The 5,889-nt window shown below is 39.4% G+C and overlaps 1 non-coding gene across 1 annotated transcript; it reads right to left on the bottom strand.

Annotated features, from left to right (window-relative positions):
- Window positions 1-5,412: 5,412 nt before the first annotated feature.
- On the bottom strand, window positions 5,413-5,523 carry LOC112398871 (U6 spliceosomal RNA). Its single transcript, XR_003003078.1, has one exon. It is a non-coding gene; the product is annotated as a U6 spliceosomal RNA (small nuclear RNA).
- Window positions 5,524-5,889: the final 366 nt, after the last annotated feature.

The following is a 5,889-nucleotide window of genomic DNA, read 5'->3' on the forward strand; positions in this document are numbered from 1 at the left end:
TAAACGGTGATCAATCCCATTTCTGCCATTGCCCCTTTAGCAAGAGGGTAGCTCTGCCAGTCACTTGCCAATCAATTTCACAGAATGGAGGTTGTGCCTCACCCAATTCGTCTCCTAATTAATGGAGTGACAAAATTTTGACATTTTGTTGGCTTCTCTGGCTCTTGTGGGAATTGGGGGAAGAGAATTGAAGGAGATTCAGGAGAAGGGGGAGAGTGAGTAAGGAGAGAAAAATACATACTGATTTAATGGGTCCTTGCCAATTCTTAGCTAATAACAATTTTTTTAATAAATAATTTTTTAATTATAAAAGCAATATGTGTTTAGGGCAGAGAATCTTTAAAAAATACTGGAAAGTATAAAGAATAAAATGTACACCACTTTAAGTTTGATCTTTTTTTTTTTTTTCATGTAATGAAAACCTCAGTGCCATCTAGCTTAAATGATTAGATAATATATTAGCTCATTCTAAAATTAGGGAAGACTTCAGTGCCATTTTAATTCAGAAATGTGACAATGCCACCAGATACAAGGTCGCATGACCTTGTATCTGGTCAAGCTCTGCTCCATATTCTGTGTGTCAGTTACCCTTAAGGCCAGCTTCCTTCTACAGTCACAAAATCTCTTCTGATATCACCTGGGACTTCATATTTCCTCATCCATGATCAGGGAGAGAGAATGGGTATCTACCACCCAACTAAAATCCTTCAAGTCTTTCTAATTGGTTCAAATGAAAGTATATGCTTATCTCTGAATCAGACATTAATGCCAAGATAATGATTGCACTAAATGGCATGGGCCTGGATTATGTGTCTACCTCTAACCTAATAAGCATAACTAGAGGTATGGGATCACACTGATTAGCCTCTCTCAATGATGGGCCACCTATGGAACTCAAGGTAAAAGTCAGCCTTATCAAATTGCATGGCTGTTGCACCTGGTATGGAGGTAGAGAGGATAATGGGATGGATGCTGGGGAGTCAGTCACAACATCTTCCATACACTGGAAACCCAATTGCCTAGGGAAGAACCATTGTTGGTATTTTTGCTATATAGCTCTGAGCATACACATATACTTTGCGTGTGTGTTTGTGTGTGTATTGAAAATTAGAAATATACTATATATACTATTTTATATACTCTTTATTTTTCACTGAAAAATATATCCAGAGTTTTCTCATGTCATCAAATATTCTAAAAATTATTTAAAAGGCTGCATGAAATTTACATAACTCCCCAAATTTGAAAATTTACTGAGTTGTTTCATTTTTCATCCTTACAAATTAAGCTACAATAAATAAATTTGCACATATATCAGTGTTCATATCCAAGCTTGTTTCCATAGGATAGAATAAAAGAAGTAGACTCAGAGAGTGAACGAATATAAACAAAGCCTTTGGACACTTACTACAAAATGAACACCTTAAAATATTGTGCCAATTTTACATTCTTGGTAATAATATACATTAGTGTATTTAACTATCCACACCTGTTATATTTCTAAAGCCTCAAAGTATTAAAAAATATTATTTGGATTAGTAGTTAAATCTCTGGGGGAAAGTGAAAGGAGAGATTAGTGATTTATTAAAAACTTGGAATTCAGAATACAGAAGCTCTTGATTTTTCAACCCTTGATGTCTGGGCCTAGACTAATAGGAAACACAAAATAACATCATATTTGTGTGAAGAAGAAAAGTAATCCCCAGGGTCTACAGTATGCTACTCTACTAGTTTTGACTCTTTGATACGTAAATCACTGGGCTGCAATTTAAGCCGGCTTAGGCAAAAAGGTACATTTATTGTCTCATGTGACAATGAAGAGTAAGAATGTAATTGGGAATGACTAAAACAAAAGATTTGATCGTACCAGGATTGTTACCTCACCTTTATCCATGTCTTCTACTGCAAATCGGAATTCTCTGAGAAGCTAGGACCCCAGTTAACAAAACCTTCTGAGTCTGCATTTTCAAACCTTCACTGCCAGAAAGCCTCACCTAAGCCTCAATTTCAAAGATCCAGGGCTATATCCTGATTGTTTAGGCTCAGTTCATCTGCAGATCCTTGCTTTAAAGATGGTTAAGGTGGCGCTTCCCTCGTGGCGCAGTGGTTGAGAGTCCGCCTGCCGATGCAGAGGACACTGGTTCGTGCCCCGGTCCGGGAAGATCCCACATGCCGTGGAGCGGCTGGGCCCGTGAGCCATGGCCGCTGAGCCTGCGCGTCCGGAGCCTGTGCTCCGCAACGGGAGAGGCTACAACAGTGAGAGGCCTGCGTACCGCGAAAAAAAAGATGGTTACGGTGGACTTCTGTAGAGCAACTAGTTGATACTTGATTGGCAGCCCCTTACATCAGAGACATGATCTAAGCAGGGTAGGGCAGGTTCTCTAGAGGAGAATGGCATTATCAGAAGAAGAGGGAAGACATGCTAAGTGGACACTAATAACTCATCATATAAATGTGATCTTTTAAAATCCTTAATGCCATGCCATAGTTACTACCATAAATGGGTAGAGAAGGAAACTAAGATTCATAGAAATCAAATTAATTGCCTTGGGTCTCAGTGTCTCTCTGTCTCTGTTGCTCGCTCTTTCTCTCAGACACACACACATACACACCACAGTGATGGAGCTGGAAATTAAATCCCAGTCAGTCTAATTCTAAGTCTTATGCTCTTTCACTAATTATACATTAAACACTCTTTAGCAATGTGGCGATTATATGAATAAAGATACAATGATTAGATAGCAGGCAATAACAATCGCCCCACCACCTCCATGCACATACACGAATGACCTCCACCATGTGTTTATACACTCTCCTAGCTTGCTTCTAATCCAGGTGAGAGAATGTTTCATGTGTGTCCCCCATCAGCTCTGTCTCCTTAAGCCCCAACTGCCTAGGGCTGCCATGAATCACAGAGGAACAAGAAGAAGGAGGGCACAAGTTGGAGGAAACAGACAACCTATCCTCAGCCCTCTCCAGGTCAAGATCTAACCTTCACTCTAGGAAGAGATGCTGAATTTCCATCCGACCACCTTTCAGTAATTTTCTCTTCTGCACTCCAGGACAGTGGGCTAACTCTTCCCAGAAGTGCACAAAATGGCTTCTTAACATCACAGAAGATCCTATAGATTTAGTCTAGTCTGTTCATCTCATTTTGTGGCCTAGGGGAATAATAGCCAGAGAGATTAAATGACCTGCCCAAGTTAAAACCTAACGTCATAGGCAAATTCAAATTCAAGGCTTCCATCTCCCAGGCTAGAGATCTCCCACTCACACATGGATGTTTCAGTCACTTCAGAGAAGAATGAGCTCTGAGGGTAAAAATTAACATCAGGAAGAAGCTCCAGAGAAAATCATAAAGGACAATGAGTATCTGTGCAACCTTCAAAGAGTATCCCATTGTCTCCCTGGAAAGAAATGAACTTGCATCTACTGATAGCAGTGTAAAAGGAGTAACTGAGGACAGCGGTGGAATTAGGAAGTCAACAAACATTTATTACGTACCTTTTAGGTGTCCAAACACCTTTTCTGTGCAAGGTGCTGGGGACAGAGCAATAAACAACACAGGTGTGGTCACTGGCCTCAGTGACCATGCTAACAAAGATTGCTAACAAAGAAAGCAATCTAGCGGGGAAGATAGACTTTAAACAAAAAGTCACAGGTGTGATGGTTATTTTGAAAGGTCAGGTGCAGGATCCTGTGGGAATGCAAAGCCCATCTATGGCAGTAGGAACGGCCACTCAGAAGAGCGGAGTTTAAGCTGAGACTTGAATGATGAGTAGGATATACTCAGGGGCATGTGGAGCGGAGTAGTGAGCCGAGCAATAGTGTATAAAGGCCTGGAGGTGAAAGAAAGTGGTGATGTGGGGATCTGAGAGCAGGTCCCTGTGGCTGAGCGTACAGTGAGGGAGAGTGGAACAACTGCCTAGAGAGGCAAGTAGGGACCAGAGTATATAGAGCTCCATGAGCTGTGTTCAAGAATTTGCTTATCCTAAGGACAATAAGAAGAGTTTTAAGCAGAGAGAGGCAGAATCATCTCTGAATTTTAAAAGATCATTCTAACATCAGCATCGAGAGATTAGAAGGGAGGGACTGAAATTGAACATGATGAAAAACCTCTTAGGAGGTGCTTACACTGGCCAGATTAAACCACGGTGGTGGCTTAGATGTGAGCGTTAGCAGAAAGGAAGAGGGGACTCAAGATTTGCTTCCATTGTTCCCTGAACCATGCATAACAGAAAAAGCAAAATTAAACCTAAAGTCTATACATGGTGGGCAGGGGGTCTCTGAAAATTAAGATAAAAAAGAATCCAAACAGGAATCCCTCCTGTTTGCTGGGAAAGGATTAGAGAAATGAGTACACAGAAGAAAAATAAAATTAGGTGTAGTGATTCTGATTCAGACACCATTTCCTGGCCAGATGCTGCTGTGGAACTTTCCGAAACACCCACTAAAATAATAAGTGAAAATCACATATTCGTAACAATTAATGAGAATGCAGGCTGAATATGCAATGTGGATGAAGATTTTGATTTACCCATGGAAGATGGAAATATATATGATAGAGGAAAACAATACCCAGAAATGTGATAAACATTTGCATGAAAATGAGCCACTAGAAAAACTCAATACTTCTTCAATACTTTATGCACCAAAGTATCTTCAGAGCAGTCAAAAAGAAATAATAATAAATAATCATAGTGAATTTTCCTGCCATTAATTTTGTCACAAAATTTCTGTTGACTGCAGTGGAAGTTCTGCATCTAGAATGTGGCCCAGGAAATATTTATAGTCTGTAACTCAGAGACCAAAGACCTTGAACATCAAGAAAATCTCTTACCCTTATTTATATACACTGTTCTTTATCACGAAGGAAGAGCTGGTACCCATTCCAACTAACCAATCATTATGCAAGGAATATTCTGACTCACCCAGCATCTTTAATCAGTAAATGCTGTGCCAATGGAAAGAGAGCGGGGAGAAGTCACAGCAACCATTAATAAAAAATGACTAGGGCTTTCTATCAACAGAGGCATCATTAGAAAATATATGCTAGGAAAATAGTAGGCTGTAGATTTGTGGTGGCAGGGATGGCAATGGAATACTAACATTTATACCCTCTTAACCACTTTGTTTAAAATGATGCCAGATTTCAGGTAACTACATATGTGGTTAATACAGCATTTTGCATTTTCAATTTCTTGCTAAATTCCTGACTACAGTCTCAAAAGATGGGACTGCCTTACCTGACTCTTTGGCTCTCCCTCCAGCCTCCAAACACAAATTCTCCTATTTTTTTCCAGTTTTATTGAAGTATAATTGACATGTAACATTGTATGACTTTAAGGTGTACAACTTAATGATTTGAAATATATATTTATTACAAAATTATTATCACAATAAGTTTAGTTTAAAAATAGGGAGTGTTTCACAAATTTGCATATTATCTTTGCATAGGGGCCATGCTAGTCTTTTCTGTATGGTTCAAATTTTTTAGTGTTATGTACTGTTGAGTCGAGCATCACAGATATTTCTAACAGGTAATTGGCTGTCATTGTCTGAGCATATCTTCCATGAAGGCTTTGGTCAATTCATGGCAAAAGATAAATCAGATATGAAGGGGAAGAACCTCAGATTAATCCAATACTTTCTTGAAAAGTCTCCTCTTTTTGCTTCACTTCTACTCCTAACCATGAACCCTTGAGTAAATAACGAAAATACTATTCACATTTCCAATACACTGTGCAATCTGCATTTCAGCTGAGATGCTTCTTGGTCACACAGTAGACTTGTAATTCCAAAGTAACTGTATTGCATTTTGAAAGAAAACAAGGCAGCCACATTCCATTAACAGAAAGCCTTCTTGAGCGTGTCTCTTGGTAGGTTAAA

This window comes from Neophocaena asiaeorientalis, unplaced genomic scaffold (assembly GCF_003031525.2).
Source record: "Neophocaena asiaeorientalis asiaeorientalis breed wild unplaced genomic scaffold, Neophocaena_asiaeorientalis_V1.1 scaffold317, whole genome shotgun sequence".
NCBI lineage: Eukaryota > Metazoa > Chordata > Mammalia > Artiodactyla > Phocoenidae > Neophocaena > Neophocaena asiaeorientalis.